Below are 19,541 nucleotides of genomic sequence, written 5' to 3' on the forward strand. Positions count from 1 at the left end.
ATATCTCCCATTTCATCTTCATCTATATTCTCTTCCATTTCCATAATATTGTCCTCAAGAACATCGCCCTCGTATAGACCTTCTGTATGCTCCTTCCACCTTTCTGCTTTCCTTTCTTTGCTTACAACTGGGTTTCCATCTGATCTCTTGAATTCATGGAAGTGGTTCTCTTTTCTCCAAAGGTCTCTTTAAGTTTCCTGTAGGCAGTATCTATCTTACCCCTAGTGATATATGCCTCTACATCCTTACATTTGTCCTCTAGCCATCCCTGCTTAGCCATTTTGCACTTCCTGTCGATTTAATTTTTGAGACGTTTGTATTACTTTTTGTTTGCTTCATTTACTACACTTTTATATTTTCTCCTTTCATCAATTAAATGCAATATTTCTTCTGTTACCCAAGAATTTCTACTAGCCCTCGGCCTTTTACCTACTTGATCCTCTGCTGCCTTCACTATTTCATCTCCCAAAGCTACCCATTCTTCTTATACTATGTTTCGTGCCCCCATTCTTGTCAATCGTTCACTAATGCTCTCTCTGAAACTCTGTACAACCTCTGGTTCTGTTAGTTTATCCAGGTCCCGTATCCTTAAATTCCCATCTTTTTGCAGATTCTTCAGTTTTAATCTACAGTTCATGACCAATAGATTGCGCTCAGAGTCCACATATGACCCGGGAAATGTCTTACAATTTAAAACCTGGTTTCTAAATCTCTGTCTTACCACTATATAATCTGTCTGAAACCTTCTAGTATCTCCAGGCCTCTTCCATGTATACAACCTTCTTTCATGATTCTTGAACCAAGTGTTAGCTATGATTAAGTTATGCTCTGTGCAAAATTATACCAGGCGGCTTCCTCTTTCATTTCTTAGCCCCATTCCATATTCACCTACTACGTTTCCTTCTCTTCCTTTTCCTACAACCGAATTCCAGTCACCCATGACTATTAAATTTTCGTCTCCCTTCACTATCTGAATAATCTATTTTATCTTATCATACATTTCATCAATCTCTTCATCATCTGCGGAGCTAGTTGGCATATAAACTTGTACTACTGTGGTAGGCGTGGGCTTCGTATCTATCTTGGCTACAATAATGCATTTACTATGCTGTTTGTAGTAGCTTACCCGCATTCCTATTTTTTATTCATTATTAAGCCTACTCCTGCATTACCGCTATTTGATTTTGTATTTATAATCCTGTATTCACCTGACCAGAAATCTTGTTCCTCCTGCCGCCACTATATCTAACTTTAACCTATTCATTTTCCTTTTTAAATTTTCTAACCCACCTGCCCGATTAAGGGATCTGACATTCCACGCTCCGATCCGTAGAACGCAAGTTTCCTTTCTCCTGATAACGACGTCGTCCTGAGTAGTCCCCGTCCGGAAATCCGAATGGGGGACTATTTTACCTCCGGAATATTTTACCCAAGAGGACGCCATCATCATTTACCCACACAGTAAAGTTGCATGCCAAAAATGGTTCAAATGGCTCTGAGCACTATGGGACTCAACTGCTGAGGTCATTAGTCCCCTAGAACTTAGAACTAGTTAAACCTAACTAACCTAAGGACATCACAAACATCCAAGCCCGAGGCAGGATTCGAACCTGCGACCGCAGCGGTCTTGTGGTTCCAGACTGCAGCGCCTTTAACCGCACGGCCACTTCGGCCGGCAAGTTGCATGCCCTCGGGAATAATTACGGCCGTAGTTTCCCCTTGTTTTCAGCCGTTCGCTGCCAGCACAGCAACGCCGTTTTGGTTAGTGTTACAAGGCCAGATCAGTCAATCAACCAGACTGTTGCCCCTGCAACTACTGAAAAGGCTGCTGCCCCTCTTCAGGAACCACACGTTTGTCTGGCCTCTCAACAGATACCCCTCCGTTGTGGTTCCACCTACGGTACGGCTATCTGTATCGCTGAGGCACGCAAGCCTCCCCACCAACGGCAAAGTCCATGGTTTATTGGGGGGGGGGAGGTTTTAATACTATAAAATACTATAAAATTGATATTTGACCATCTGCTGTTTTTATTTTAAACCCAAATATCGACTTGTTTCGGTTGTGAACCATCTTCACGGATAAGGGCTAAAGTGGTTTAACACACTAACACCAAGTGTACACAGAGCAGTACTGAAGAGAAGATGAGGACTCAGGTCCTGATACCATGTGTCCACAGAGCAGTCCTGATGTTCTCTTCAGTACAGCACTGTGTATACTTGGTATTAGTATGTTCGCTTCTAAAAGTCCTGTTTAAGTAATGACGAAAGTAATATTGTGGCTTAAACCATTTTAATACGTATCCGTGAAGATGGTCGATGACTGAAACCGGTCGATATTTGGGTTTAAAATAAAAGCAGCTGTTGATCAGACATGCGTTTTATACACTACTTGATAGCTGTTGAAAGCCACCTTCCAAAAACGCGTTAATTCTGTTACAGACGTGAATGGACTTGGAAAACCCATTTAATGTCCTTGCTGCTACCGGTTTGTAACTACCGAAGACTGCAAGTAAGTTACTCATGCGGTATTATTGCCCCGAAAATATTCCTCTTTTTGTAAGATTTGACCCATTATGAACAAACACTATCAACGAAATATGTGGTAGCGAGCGAACTTCCATAGAATGCTGAAATATATTCACTGAGGTGGAATAGCGATATTCACATGCACATACACAGATGGCGGCACTACACAAGGTAAGTATGTGGTTAGGGAATTCAATATTCCGAGATCCACAGTGTCAAGAATGTGCCGAGAATATCAAATTTCAGGGTATGTGTCTGACCGTGGACAACACCGTAGCCGAAGGCCTTTGCTCAGTGAGCGAGAGCAACAGCTTCTGCATAGAGTTCTCAGTGCTCACAGACAAGCAACACTGCGCAGAAATTAATGTGCCACGTACGACGAACTTACCCGTTAGGTTAGTGCTGTGAAATTTCGAGATAATGAGCTACAGCAGCAGACGACAGACGTGCGTGCCTTTGGTAACAGCACGACATCACCTGCAGCTCCTCTTCTGGGCTCGTGACCATTTCTGTTGGACACTAAAGGACTGGAAAGCCCTAGTCTGATCTGATGAGTCTCGATTTCAGGTAGTAAGAGTTGGTGGTAGGATTCGAGTGTGGCGCAGACCCCAACAAGTCATGGACCCAAGTTGTGAACAAGGCACTGTGCAAGCCGGTGGTGGCTCCATAATGGTACGCGCTGCTTTCACATGGAACAGACTCGTTCCTCTGGTCAAACTGAACTGATCACTGACTGGAATTGGTTATGTTCGACTACATTTGCGGCCATTCAAGGACAAAAGAATGTTCAAATGTGTGTGAAATCTTGTGGGACTTAACTGCTAAGGTCATCAGTCCCTAAGCTTTCACACTACTTATCCTAAATTATCCTAAGGACAAAAACACACACACACACACCCATTCCCGAGGGAGGACTCGAGCCTCCGCCGGGATCAACCGCTCAGTCCATGACTGCAGCGCCTCAGACCGCTAGGCAAATCCCGCGCGGCCATTCAAGGACATCATGTTCACAATGTTGTTGTGGTCTTCAGACCTGAGACTGGTTTGATGCAGCTCTCCATGCTACTCTATCCTGTGCAAGCTTCTTCATCTCCCAGTACCTACTGCAACCTACATCCTTCTGAATCTGCTTAGTGTATTCATCTCTTGGTCTCCCTCTACGATTTTTACCCTCCACGCTGCCCTCCAATGCTAAATTTGTGATCCCTTGATGCCTCAAAACATGTCCTACCAACCGATCCCTTCTTCTAGTCAAGTTGTGCCACAAACTTCTCTTCTCCCCAATCCTATTCAATACCTCCTCATTAGTTACGTGATCTACCCACCTTATCTTCAGCATTCTTCTGTAGCACCACATTTCGAAAGCTTCTATTCTCTTCTTGTCCAAACTGGTTATCGTCCATGTTTCACTTCCATACATGGCTACACTCCATACAAATACTTTCAGAAACGACTTCCTCACACTTAAATCTATACTCGATGTTAACAAATTTCTCTTCTTCAGAAACGATTTCCTTGCCATTGTCAGTCTACATTTTATATCCTCTCTACTTCGACCATCATCAGTTATTTTACTCCCTAAATAGCAAAACTCCTTTACTACTTTAAGTGTCTCATTTCCTAATCTAATCCCCTCAGCATCACCCGATTTAATTTGACTACATTCCATTATCCTTGTTTTGCTTTTGTTGATGTTCATCTTATATCCTCCTTTCAAGACACTGTCCATTCCGTTCAACTGCTCTTCCAAGTCCTTTGCTGTCTCTGACAGAATTACAATGTCATCGGCGAACCTTAAAGTTTTTACTTCTTCTCCATGAATTTTAATACCATGTTCACAAACAACCATTGAATTTTTAGGGATGACAATGTGCTATGCCACAGGACCACAATTATTCGCAGTCGGCTTGAGGAACATTCTGGACAATTCGAGCGACAGATTTCGCCATTCAGATCGCCCGACGTGTATCCGATCGAATATTTATAGGTGAAACGTAATGTCTCGGAAACTTCATGGCTGCAACACTTGTTTCGAAATCAACTGCAGTTCGTGAGTTAGCTTAATTCGGCTGAAAATAATCCTGAAAAGTAGTGAAATTTTTATGTGCTGAAGGCAGCTTATAGTGGCATGGATTCTGTCAAAGCAGACCGCTTGTAGTAAGTTGTGCTCCGATCTGTTGCTACTCACGATCAGTAATCAGAACAAAGACTAAACAAGCACATGTGCCACTGACTCTAATAGTTCGTCTATTTAAAGAGTGATTTCAGGAGGAAACAATGCATTATAGATTTCAATTGTATGTCAATTATAATCCAAAATAAGCATCACAATACCTGAACCTTTAACAGTAATGCCCACAATCAGGTCACCTGGTTGTACGAATACTACAAGTTCACAAAAGCAGAAAAGAACCCAAGTTACTTTAAATTCACGTCACTATTAAGTGAGGTGGAAAGTAATGTGAACTTCGACCAATACTCACCGATGGCTTAATGATAGGCCGGTATTGATCCTTACATAGTCTGACGAAATCTCGATCTTAACAAAGAAACCCAAATTCATTCACATGGATGGACATATAAAATGTAATCACTCCAACGCAGCGCAGACATGCAACATTCTCACTAAAATTACTGGTAACAGCAGATGAGTTATACTCATCTCGAATCATTCAGATGACAACATGTCTGAACTTTTACTAAGTCGTCGGCGTGCAGTGCGATGTAAACAACATCTCCACCTCCGAGTGTAGCGAGAGAGGAAGAAAACGTGTGTACTGAAACTAATTGAATTTTAAACTTGTTGTGTCCAAATTTTGTGTGAAAAAACCTCTCCCTAGCAATTTGAAAGCAAGTACTTTTAAATCCCGTTTATATGTTCTGGTCTAGAATAGCAAAATCACATTTGCTACCCTACTTTTGAACACGATAGTAACTGTACAAACTAGTTTTGATGTATGTGACATCAATTAATCTAAACTGCATCTGATTATTCGTAAATGAAATTGAAAATAAAGAAGGGTTGTCAATAATACTCAGAATGGCTTTGTCGCGAAACACTTGTGCAACTGTGTTCGTGATTTCCTGTCAGAATTAGTAGAAACTGACGGAAAGTCATCGATTAAAGCAGAAGTTACGTTTGGCGTTCCTCGAGAAAGCTTTATAGGCCCTCTGCTATTCCTGATTTACACAAGCGGTTTAGGACACAATCTGAGCAGCCCTCTTAGGTTGTTGCAGACAAGGTATCTGTATGTTCTTAAAACTGGGAATTGACAGTAAATAACAAAAAGTGTGAAGTCTCCTACATGAGTACAAAAAGGAATCCAATAAATTTCTGTTATACGATAAATCACACAGATCTAAAGGATGTGAATTTAACTAGATACTTAGGGAGTACGATCACAAATAACTTAAATTGTAACGATGATACAGATAATGTTATGGGGAAAGCAAACCAAAGACTGCGACTTGTTGGCAGAACACTTAGACAATGTAACAGATGTAACAAAGAGACTGCCCTACGCTACACTTACCCATCCTCTCCTGAAGTAACCGAGCGAAGTGGCACTGTGGTTAGCACACTGAACTCGCATTCGGGAGGACGATGGTTCAATCCGGCCATCCTGTTTAGGTTTTCCGTGATTTCCCAAATCGCTCCAGGCAAATGCCGGGGTGATTCCTTTGAAAGGGCACGGCCGACTTTTTTTCGCGTCCTTCCCTAATCCGATGAGACCGATGACCCCGCTGTTTTGTCTCTTCCCCAAACAACCCAACGCAACTCTTCTGGAGTACTGTTGTGCGGCGTGTGATCCTCATCAGATAGGCTTGACGGGGGACATTGAAAAAGTTTAAAGGAGAGCAGCTCGTTTTGCATTATCGTGAAACGGGGGCAGAGTGTCACGGATATGACAGGCGAATTGTGGTGACAATCATTAAAACAAATGCCTTTTTCTTTGCTGCAGAATCTTCCCATGAAATTTCAATCATCAACTTCCTCCTCCAATTGCGAAAATATTTTGTTGGCGCCTACCTACATAGGGACAAATGATTATCATAATAAAATGAGAGAAATAGAAGCTTGTCAGGAAAGAACTGAGTGTTCCTTTTTCCGCATGCTGTTACAGAGCAGTGCTGTAGAGAAATGACTTGACAATGGTTCGATGAACCCTCTGTCAGACACTTAGTTGTGAAATGCAGAGTAATCATGTGGAAGTAAACGTAAGCAAACAGTAGCTAACTGTCGCGTAACAAAAATATGCCCTGTTGGAAAAACGCAACAACAACATTTATATGAAATTTTGCTAAACGAATATTGTTCCTAACTTTTTCTCAAAATGTTAATTTAGGCCCAGCAATCGTTTCTTACCCTAGAAACGGATAACTCGCCTCTACTCTGTTTGCACACTGCAAGGATGTAAAGTGTTGACATGCTTGTTCCTGAAGTAAATAACTGTGTGGCAAATTGCCTTGCATTATTTTTTATTTTACTTTCGTAAGTTAACTTTTGTTCTCTTTCCGAGATTATGATTCACTGCCCACGTAGTACCGTATTTTCCCAAATCTATCTCTCAGTGACAGTGGAGGAGAAGCTTCTTGAAGTACACTGAAGCGCCAAAGAAACTGGTATAGGCATGCGTATTCAAATACAGAGATATGTAAACAGGCAGAATTTGGTACTGCGGCCGGCAACGCCTATATAAAACAAAAAGTATCTGACGCAGTTGTGAGATCGGTTACTGCTGCTTCTATGGTGGGTTATCAAGATTTAACTGAGCTTAGACGTGGTGTTATAGTCGGCTCACAGTCCTTGGGACACAGTATTTCCTAGGTAGCGATGAAGTGGGGATTTTCCTGTACTACCATTTCACGAGTGTACCGTGAATATCAGGAGTATGATGAAACATCAAATCTCCGACATCGCTGCGGCTGGAAAATGATCGTGCAAGAACAGAACCAACGACGACTGAAGAGAATCTTTCAACGTGACAGAAGTGCAACCCATCCTCAAATTGCTGCAGATTTCAATGCTGGGCCATCAACAAGTGTCAGCGTGTGAACCATTCAACAAAACATCATCGACAGGGTGTTTCAGAGCCGAAGGCCCACTCGTGTGTCCTTGACGACTGCACGACACACAACTTTACGCCTCTCTCTGGCCCGTCAACACCGCCATTGGACTGTTGATGATTGGAAATACGCTGCCTGGTCGGCCGAGCCTCGTTCAAATTGTATCGTGCGGATGAACATGTACGTGAGTGTAGACGTCATGAATCCATGGAGCCTGCATGTCAGCTGGGTAGAATGTTCAAACTGGTGGAGACTCCGTATCGGTGTGGGGAGTGCGCGGTTGGGATGATATGGGACACCTGATACGGCTAGATACGACTCTGACAGGTGAAACGTACGTAAACATCCTGTCTGATCACCTGCATCCATTCATGCCCATTGCGCATTCCAACGGATTTGGGCAATTCCAGCGACACCACAGACGTCCAGAATTGTTACAGAGTGGCTCCGGGAACACTCTTCTGAGTTTCAACAGTTTCGCTGGCCACCAAACTCCCCAGACTTAAACATTATTAAGCATATCTGGGTTGCCTAGCAACGTGCTGTTCAGAAGAGATCTCCATCCCCTCATACTGTTACGGATTTATGGACAGCTCTGCAGGATTCACGGTGTCCGTTCCATCCGGCACTACTTCAGACATTAATCGAGTCCATGCCACGTCTTGCTGCGGCACATCTGCGTTCTCGCGGGGGCCCTACACGATATTAGGCAGGTGTACCAGTTTCTTTGGCTCTTCAATGTATGCATAAATGAATAGGAAACTATTTTAAAATTATATTGAATCCTTTTAATGACACAGAAAAGACTGAAACTAGCGTTAACTATAACTCTTTTTTAAACATTGTTATAAACTGTAAAACATTACTTTTACACAATATTAAAACTGCGTAAAATTTTCAGTATTTTTAAATAAAACATTTTAACTAACATTCGAGAGGGGAGGCTAATTAGAATACTGAACACATGACTGATAATTCACCCTGGACAGCAACATGTAGCTATTGCTAGACACATAGAAAGCCTTACACGACAATACTTCACGATCAGCGCTTGCAGAAAACAAACGTTAATGCTTTTTATCTTCTTCAGAATGTGTCGTCTGTATATGAAATCATGTCAAAATTATAGTCCATCTTCAGTAACACAGTAGTATCGCAATTAAAATTCCTTTCTGTGCTGTTTCTGCACCATTCAAACTCCTCACTCTGCCATAACACAACACGCCAACACACTGTGTTCCTCTCTGGCCTCAATCGCCTGAGCTTTACTCGATCATAGAGCAACCTCTGGTAGCGAAAGAATAAGCATCAATGACAAGATGACAATTATTGAACTATATGAAGAAAAACGTAAATTAGTTACAAACTACGGCGTGCACACACTTTATTCAACGCGTCAATGTCGCTACAGATACTAGGATTTATAAAACTTCCTGGCAGATTAAAACTGTGTGCCCGACCGAGACTCGAACTCGGGACGTTTGCCTTTCGCGGGCAAGTGCTGTGAGTACCGGGCGTGAGTCGTGCTTCGGTAGCTCAGATGGTAGAGCACTTGCCCGCGAAAGGCAAAGGTCCTGAGTTCGAGTCTCGGTCGGGCACACAGTTTTAATCTGCCAGGAAGTTTCATATCAGCGCACACTCCGCTGCAGAGTGAAGATCTCATTAGGATTTATGTTACGACACGTTGAAATGCCTGCCATCCTTGGCGATAACGTGGCGCAGGCGAATAGTGAAATTCTGCATGAGCCGCTGAAATGTCGGAACATCGATGCTGCCGATGACTGAGAGGTTGTTGGGATTATTGCTGTGCACATTGTCTTTACTATAGCCCCACAAAAAGGAGTCGCATGTGTTCAAATCAGGAGAATATGGAGGCTAATCTAGGCTCATTACAGTGGCCTCTGGAGACCTCAGAACCAGAATACGGTGCCCAGAGTGCTCCTCCAGGATGTCACACACTCTCCTGCTTCGATGGAGTCGAGTTCTGCCTTTCACGAACCACATCCTGTCGAAATCAGGATCACGTTGGATAATGGGGATGAAATCGCCTTCCAAAACATTCGCGTACCTTCCGGTAGTCACCGTGCCATCAAGGAATATTTCACCGATATTTCCGTAACTCGACATTGCACACCACGCGGTCACCCATTGACGGTGAAGAGACTTCTTGCCCGCGAAATGTGGGTTCTCAGTCCCCAACTGCGCCGGCCGGAGTGGTCGTGCGGTTCTAGGCGCTACAGTCTGGAACCGAGCGACCGCTGCGGTCGCAGGTTCGAATCCTGCCTGGGGCATGGTTGTGTGTGATGTCCTTAGGTTAGTTAGGTTTACTTAGTTCTAAGTTCTAGGCGACTGATGACCGCAAAAATTAAGTCGCATAGTGCTCAGAGCCATTTGAACCATCTCCCCAATTGCGACAATTTTGCTTATTGACGAACCCTTCCAAATGAAAGTGGGCTTCGTCGCTAAACCAAATCAGATTCACATCGAAGACCTGTTCGTGAATTCTTGGCCAATAGTGTTGGTGAAAGCCTAGCGGTCTAGGGCGCTGCAGTCATGGACTGTGCGTCTGGTCCCGACGGAGGTTCGAGTCGTCCCTCGGGCATGGGTGTGTGTGTTTGTCCTTAGGATAATTTAGGTTAAGTAGTGTGTAAGTTTAGGGAATGATGACCTCAGCAGTTAAATCCCATAAGATTTCACACACATTTTTGAGTGTTGGTGAGGCTTGACGGCTGATGGGTCTCAATTTTGTGTAGGAAGAGATGCAGGTCTTCAACAACAATTTGTCGCAGTGTCTCCGAGTTCATTCCGACCTGTGCGACTCGTCTGATCGATTTCCTGGGGCTGGTTTGAAACACAGCGCGTGTCTTCTCGATGTTTTCAGGCCTTTTCAACTTTCTGGATGACCAACATTGTCAACACTGTCATCACGAACACTACCCGCTGTCTAAAACTTACGAATCAAATTCTTCAATATTAGCACAGTTGGACCGGTTGTCTTCAGCCTGAACACGGTAGCAAACCCCAGCTGGGTTGTTACTGCTCGCATAGCAGCCCTTCACAAGCTCTGTACGGTCAGGAACGCTGTACCGTGACATTTCCACGTGCAAATGGCCGACAGCAACAAGGCACGTGTGCATGCGCATACTAATTCCCATCATGCCCCGCGGCCAACTGTGCTGTTTGAACGTCCTAACGCAAACCGTTCAGAAGTTATGACGAATTTACTTCATGTAGTTTAATAATTGTCACCCTATATGTGTTCAGAGACGCAAAGATGCTAATAGTGGCAAACATACAAAAACTGATATTCTCACTATGCAGTATGTACATGTTTCATAACTATTTCTCGTCATATGTACACATTTCATTGTGTGTTTTGTCCGCAAACGCAAGGGTCAAGCCAGTTAGAATCTTACTTCACAGCGACCTGACTGGTTGACAAGTCTCTGCCTTTGAAGTAGACGGTAATTATAATTAAACTTCGATACTTGAAACAGCTCCTACTGAAAATGGGTGCCTCAGCATGACGGATCTTTGTAGAAAAATTTGTAAGGACACGCTGAAGAGAAGTAACGAATAAACCGATGAAAAAAACACATTTTAATTTCTACGTCAGAGGGTACAAATCTGGTTTTCTTGGTGATTATACAGTTTGGAACGATCGGCCAATTATTCGGTTTGTTCCTGGACAGACCGGCGGCCAACTGCGCCACAAATACACTACTGGCCATTAAAATTGCTACACCAAGAAGAAATGCAGACGATAAACGGGTAATCTTTGGACAAATATATTATACTAGAACTCACATGTCATTATATTTTCACGCAATTTGGGTGCATAGATCCTGAGAAATCAGTACCCAGAACAACAACCTCTGGGCGTAATAACGGCCTTGATACGCCTGGGCATTGAGTCAAACAGAGCTTGGATGGCGTGTACAGGTACAGCAGCCCATGCAGCTTCAACACGATACCACAGTCCAAGTCTAGTAACTGGTGTATTGTGACAAGCCAGTTGCTCGGCCACCATTGACCAGACGTTTTCAATTGGTGAGAGATCTGGAGAATGTGCTGGCCAGGGCAGCAGTCGAAGATTTTTTGTATCCAGAAAGGCCCTTACAGGACATGCAACATGCGGTCGTGCATTATCCTGCTGAAATGTAGGGTTTCGCAGGGATCTAATGAAGGGTAGAGCCACGGGTCGTAACACATCTGAAATGTAACGTCCACTGTTCAAAGTGCCGTCAATGCGAACAAGAGGTGACCGAGACGTGTAACCAATGGCACCCCATACCATCACGCCGGGTGATACGCCAGTACGGCGGTGACGAATACACGCTTCCAATGTGCGTTCACCACGATGTCGCCAAACACGGATGCGACCATCATGATGCTGTAAACAGAACCTGTATTCATCCCAAAAAATGACGTTTTGCCATTCGTACACCCAGGTTCGTTATTGAGTCTGTGATGCAGCGTCAAGGGTAACCGCAGCCACGGTCCCCGAGCTGATGGTCCATGCTGCTGCAGAAGTCGTCGAACTGTTCGTGCAGATGGTGTCTTGCAAACGTCCCCATCTGTTGACTCAGGGATCGAGACGTGGCTGCACGATCCTTTACAGCAATGCGGATAGGATGCCTGTCATCTCGACTGCTAGTGATACGCGGCCGTTGGGATCCAGCACGGCGTTCCGTATTACCCTCCTGTGTCCACCGAGTCCGTATTCTCCTAACAGCCATTGGATTTCGACCAACGCGAGCAGCAATGTTGCGATACGATAAACCGCAATCGCGATAGGCTACAATCCGACCTTTATCAAAGTCGGAAACGTGATGGGACGCATTTCTCCTCCTTACACGAGGCATCACAACAACGTTTCACCAGGCAACGCCGGTCAACTGCTGTTTGTGTATGAGAAATCGGTTGGAACCTTTCATCATGTCAGCACGTTGTAGGTGTCGCCACCGGCGGCAGCCTTGTGTGAATGCTCTGAGAAGCTAATCATTTGCATATCACAGCATCTTCTTCCTGTCGGTTAAATTTCGCGTCTTTAGCTCGTCATCTTCGTGGTGTAGCAATTTTAATGTCCAGTAGTGTATTTGAAGAAGTTATTGTTGCCATGGATGAGAATGCTGGAAGCAGTGTGCGATTTCAAGCACTGCGTCAGCTGTGTAACGGTAATTGAACATTCGGTGGTCCACCGTTCGAAAAGTGCTGCGAACAATTGTGAAATGGTATCCATACGAACTTCAAGTAACTCACTAACTTTTGCCACGTCTCACACACGTTCGATTAGACTTTGCTCATATGTTTCTTGCAATATTTGAAATTGACGACACGTTGTTATGGAACCTTTTAAGAAGCGATGAAGCACACGCTACAGTCACTGCGACAGCGAATACTTTCAATTGTCTCATTTCAAGATTGTCACCGCCAACGAATGTGTTCCTGCGTAGTGAACGCGTCACTGTGTAATGTGGCTACACGGCACAGTTCATGACTGATACATTTTTTTTTTTTTAGGAACTCGGATTACAAGCCTAGGACAGGCGGCGTGAACGACACATGTGATCCCTGCTCTACGGAAGGGAGGAGCTCTGGACTCAACTGTTTTCGTGCGGGATGAAGCTCCACCTCGTATTGCTCTTGTGGTCATTCGGTTTCTGGAGAGTATAATCATTGGTCGACCGTTCTGAACTGCGTTGTCACCAAGATCATCAAACTTGAATCCTCTCATGTGGAAAACAAAATGTGTTTCTTTCAATGGCTTATTCTTTGTTTCTCTTCCACATGTTCTTACAAATCTTTCCACAAAGTTTCATTATCCTACGATCATTCGTTTTTCATAGAGGCCCTATCAAGTAGAGAAAGTTTAATTATAACTAACCTGTATTGTTTGCAGATGTGCTGGATAACCAAAAATTAGACTGTGGTAGTAAACAAAGCATCGACGATGTAGCCTTTGCATCATGCAAGACGACTTTCAAATTGGACGAAATGAGTAGTGTCTTGAGGAAAGGCTATAAGATGAAAATCAATAGAATAGATCGTGTGCAGTGGAATTAAATCAAGCTCGCTGAGGGTTAAATTAGGAAAAACGCGGTATACGAGTTTTCTATTTGGGTAGCAAAATAACTGACGGTGGACTAAGTAAAGAGGATGTGTAAAGAAGACTAGCAATAACGAGAAAATCATATTTGAAAAAGATACATCTCAACTTCCGATATAAATTTAATTTTTGTGGAGTCGTTTCTGAAGGTATTTGTCTGGCGTGTAGTCCTACGTCGAAATAAAACTGTGATGACTTACAAGACAAACAAGAGGAGAACAGAATAACTTGAGTTGTACTGCTACTGGAGAGTGTTGAAGATCAGCTCGAAAGTTCAGGTGGGAAGTAAGAGCTGTTGAATCGATATGGAAAGAAAAGTGCTTCGTGGCACAACTTGCGTTAAGGAAGGTATGGATTGACAGGACTCATCTCGAAGCATCAGTGGAAATTAGATCTTGCAATGTATGCCGAGATGAAGAAAACTGCACTGCATACTGTCTCGTGGAGAGTTGCACCAACTCATCCTCGAACTGGAGACCATTACAATAGAACATGCACGTACCACGTACACAGAATTCGAGGAATAATTACCAAATCCTCATCGACGTCGCGAACGTCAAGAAATTGGTAATAGCACTATGTAGCAGGTAATACTGAGATTATTATTATTCTTGTGCCAGGAACATAAGCAAAACACAGTTAATGCAGTTGTTGACAGATCAACACAGTTTATATAATCTTTGGCCAAAACCTGGCCATTTCCAGTGCATTGTCCGTTGCCCAGTGAGGGTCGTCTTCCGTGCAGCTGTTCATCCCCGCAGTCACATTGGATTTTGTTTTCTTCAATGTATCTCCATTTTGCCAGTTTAACCTTTGATCTGGCCACTCCTGGCCTCAGCCTATTCAAGGACTTCCATACTGGCCAATTCTCATCATCACCAGGGGGTAAAATTCTGAAAATCTATTCCAACCAGCAGGGTGGAATGTCTTAGCCCTTCATAGTTGCAGCCTGGCTTCTTCGTCAGTGGTTGTTAGTTTCTCCGATATCCTGAGGAAACTTTTTTTTAAGCATAGTCGTTGTGGGTAGGGTTGTCACCCGTGCATGGGATGCATTTTTTACTGTTCCGCTTTCGTTCTTTCCCTATTTCCTGCTATTATTTCTCTTCGAACTGGAGGCGGTGCAATTCCTACAAGGTGGTAGAGCCGTTAGATTGGAGTTGACTTCAAGCAGTCCGTTATAATTCTGCAAATGTCGTTTAGGGCAATATCCACCTGATTGGCCTGAGATAAAAGCATAGAGATACTATTCCGGTACTCTAATGAGAAAGATTTATTCTTGGTCCAGCCCATAAAACTGTGAGGGCTTCTGTCGCTAGCCGCTTCGCAGAAGAAATTGCTCTGGAAGTAAGAGTTACAGGTCGTAAAAATCAACACTGAGGTAATTACATGCTTTGTACGACCTGAATAGGAGGGCAGATGGAGAAAGCGCAAGAACAATGGTGACAGCCTTAGCTCGTGGAGGAACCGATCAATACTGGAACGAAATCAGGCCTCGTCAATGGTAGTACAATCGAGGCAACGATTCAGCAGATGGTTTAATTGGAAACAACAGAAGAGTGCGCGCGAGAGAAACTATGACAGAGAGTCGTTACAAGGTCGGGAGCGTAACCTCGACAGAGGTGAGGGGCAGCGGCCTCGACCGTTGGAGGCGACCAGCGCGGAGAACGCTTTCACTGAGCAGATGAGCCGAACACGAATATAGGCCGCCACACACAGGGTGAAACAGGACGTGTGGGATCGTTTCAGGCAGGATATTATCTGACATCTAATTCTAGTGAGAGTGAGCATATCTCACACAAATACCATAGACGCTAGTGGAAGAGAGAGGGAAGTGAGGCGGAAACCGTTCATGCGCAAAACAGAAGAACAGATTTTCGGAGTGCCTGTTGTGATTACGGCATTGGCCCCTTACTTAGCTCGCATTTATCGCGAATCTCTCACCAAGCGCAAAGTCCCATGCGATTGGGTGAAAGCGCAGGTGACTCGTGTATGAGAAGGATAAAAGAAACGACCCGCAAAATTACAAACCAATATCCTTAATGTTGGTTTGCTGCAGAATTCTAGAACATATCCTGTTGCTCGAATACAACAAATTTCCTAGAGAGCGAAAAGCTTATATCCAAGATTCACTACGGTTTTAGGAAGCATGATATACTGCGATATACTGCGGACTATGGGTGAAGGGCAAAAAGCAGATTCCATGTTTCTAGATTTCCGGAAAGCATTCGACACGGTGCGCCACTGCAGACGGTTAACGAAGGTACGAGCGTAGGGAATGGGTGCCCAGATATGTGAGTAGCTCCAAGACTGCTTAAGTAATAGAACCCAGTATATTGTCCTCGACGGCGAGTTTTCTTCAGAGACAAGGTTGTTGCCCCAGCGAAGTGTGGTAGAAATGATGTTATTCTCTAGATACGTAAATGATCTGACTGGCAGGGTGAGCAGTAGTAGTATGTGGCTGTTTGCTGCTGATGCTGTGGTGTACGGGAGTCACTGTAGGAGGATACAAGATGACTTAGGCAAAAATTCTGGTTGGTGTGATGAAAGGCAGCTACATCTCCATCTACATCTAAATACATACTCCGCAATCCACCATGCGGTGCGTGGCAGAGGGTACCTCGTACCACAACTAGAATCTTCTCTCCCTGTTCCACTCCCAAACAAAACGAGGGAAAAATGACTGCCTATATGCCTCTTAACGAGCCCTAATCTCTATTATCTTATCTTTGTGGTCTTTCCGCTAAATATAAGTTGGCGGCAGTAAAATTGTACTGCAGTCAGCCTCCAATGCTGCTTCTCTAAATTTCCTCAGTAGCGATTCACGAAAAGAACACCTCCTTTCCTCTAGAGACTCCCACCCGAGTTCCTGAAGCATTTCCGTAACACTCTTGTGATGGTCAAAGCTACCAGTAACAAATCTAGCAGCCTGCCTCTGAATTGCTTTTATGTCCTCCCTCAATCCGACCTGATAGGGATCCCAAACGCTCGGGCAGTACTCAAGAATAGGTCGTATTAGTGTTTTATAAGCGGTATCCTTTGCAGATGAACCACATCTTCCCAAAATTATACCAATGAACCGAAGACGACTATCCGTCTTCCCCACAACTGCCATTACATGCTTGTCCCACTTCATATCACTCTGCAATGTTGCGCCCGAATATTTAATCGACGTGACTGTGTCAACCGCTACACTACTAATGGAGTATTCAAACATTACGGGATTCTTTTTCCTATTCATCTGCATTAATTTACATTTATCTATATTTAGAGTTATCTGCCATTCTTTACACCGATCACAAATCCTGTCCAAGTCATATTGTATCCTCCTGCAGTCACTCAACGACGACACCTTCCCGCACACCACAGCATCATCAGCAAACAGCCGCACATTGCTATCCACCCTATCCAAAAGATCATTTATGTAGATAGAAAACAACAGCGGACCCACCACACTTCCCTGGGGCACTCCAGATGATACCCTCACCTCCGATGAACACTCACCATCGAGGACAATAGCTATAATACCTATAATGCAGAGAAATGTAAGTTAGTGCAGATGAGTAGGAAAAACAGACTCGTAATATTCGAATACAACGTTAGTAGTGTATTACTTGATACAGTCACGACCATTAAATACTTAAGCGTAGTTTTGCAAAGCGATATCAAATGGAACGGGCATATGAGGAAGGCGAATGGTTGACATCAGTTTATTGGGACAGTCTTAGGAAAGTGTGGTCCATCTCTAAAGGAGACCGCGTATGGGACACTACTTTGACGAGATCTTGAGTACTGGTCAAGTTTTTTTTGGATCCGATATGATTCGCATCATATCGGATTAAAGGAAGACATCGAATTAGTTCAGAGGCGGGCCTCTAGATTTCTCAGCGGTAGGTTCGAGCAGCACGAAAGTGTTACGCAGATGCTTCGGGAACTCGAATAGGAGTCCTTGGAAGGAAGGCTACGTTCTTTTCGAGGTACACTACTGAGAGGATTTACAGAACAGGCATTCCAGACTGACTGCAGAACGACCCTTCTGGTGCTAACGTACATTTCGCGTAAGGACCATGCAGGTAAGATAAGTCAGGACTCTTACTGTGGCATACAGACAGACGTTTTTCCCTCGCTCTGTTTCAGAGTGGAGCAGGAAACGAAATGAATTGTGTATCCCCGCCACGCTCCGAATGGTGGCTTGTGGAGTATGTATGTCGATGAAGATTTTGTTCTGTTGAACTGTTCGTGTGTTTCGTCAGTCTAAGATCGACTAAAGACACTCGGTCTATTCTAATCGTTTGTTTCAAACGGAAGGCGTTTTGTTCTCCTGAACCTAGATTTTTCACGTAAATTTTTTTATTTCTGGTGTAACATAACATACACTTCCGGCTACAACATAAAATTGCTTGAAATTATCTGTCTTCTTTAATTTACCTTTATTTTTACCAGCTCACATCTTGTGAGTCTAGTATTCCAATGTGATTTCTTTTCTTGCAAATTAGGTAGAACGTTACTTGCATTTACTGAAAGTCAAAACCACTTCTTATTCGTATTGGCATAATAGGACTTCGGAAGACGGTCTGCCTGAAGTAATCCCACGAAGCCTGACATGAGAGCACAGCTCAAATTACTTTGTGATACTTCAAATGTGTGTGAATTCCTAAGGGATCAAACTGCTGAGGTCATCGGTCCCTAGACCTAAACACTATTTAAACTAACTTACACTAAGAACAACACACACAGCCATGCCTGAGGTAGGACTCGAACCTCCGGTGGTAGGGGCCGCGCAATCCGTGACATGGCGCCTCAAACCGAGCGGTCATTCCGCGCAGCTGTTGCAGCAATGTGTCATTTAACATCAACCGATAAAATCATCTGCAAAATGTAACGATAACTTGCGTTAGTACCATCCGATCCCAGTTTTGGCAGAGCGTGCAAAGACCCAAATCGAAATAAAGTCCTTGGGGTAGAAAACCTGGTAGAAGTCGACCTCTTGGAAGGTCAGTTTGTGTTCTGGAGTCATGTAGGAACATACGAGGCAATACTGACTCTGCTACCTATCTGAAACACAGGTTAAAGAAAGGCAAACCTACATTTATAGCATTTAGAGATTTAGATAAAGCTTTTGACAGTGCTGACTGGAAAACACTCTTTGAAATACTGAAGGTAGCAGGATTGAAATATAAAGAGCGAAATTTTATTTACAGCTTGCACAGAAACCAAACTGTCTTGTGAGAGTCGAAGGATATGAAAGGGAAGCAGTAGCTGAGATGGTGAGAAGAGTACGTTATTTTTCACACTCCTTTCATAATTTTGTCTGCCCCTAACTTATTACTGTTGTTCAGTATTACTGTGTCGGATATAATTTGTTGAGTTCATGCGACGTCGAGATGCTGCACTGCGCCAGACAAAATGAGGTCGGACACGATATTAGGAAGTATCTCATGACTTTTGTCACAACTGCACAAGTTCTTCAAGCAATGTGCTCGTTCTGGTGAAACATTTGCATACTATGATTTATCGGCCCTGTAACAGTTTGGTTGCCCAATAAACGAATACCCAACTGGTCTGGTAAAAAACGAAGCATATTGTTCAGACTATGTGCTCTCCAATTAATTTGGTGTATACGTGTATACGTGAATCATGCTTCTATCAAAGCGATACTTAACACCAGAATTCAAGGTGCCTTCACGAGAGCCCCTGTTTCAGAGTAAACATCTTTCCATCATGCTCTGTATGACATTGTGACAGCAAAGGGAAATTAATTACACAGGCAAGCATTAGCGACCGTTAACGAAGCCTTTTCATATAATCCGTCACACTTGAGTTCACTCGTTAAACTCCAGGA

Source organism: Schistocerca piceifrons, chromosome 5 (genome assembly GCF_021461385.2).
Source record: "Schistocerca piceifrons isolate TAMUIC-IGC-003096 chromosome 5, iqSchPice1.1, whole genome shotgun sequence".
Taxonomy (NCBI): Eukaryota; Metazoa; Arthropoda; class Insecta; order Orthoptera; family Acrididae; genus Schistocerca; species Schistocerca piceifrons.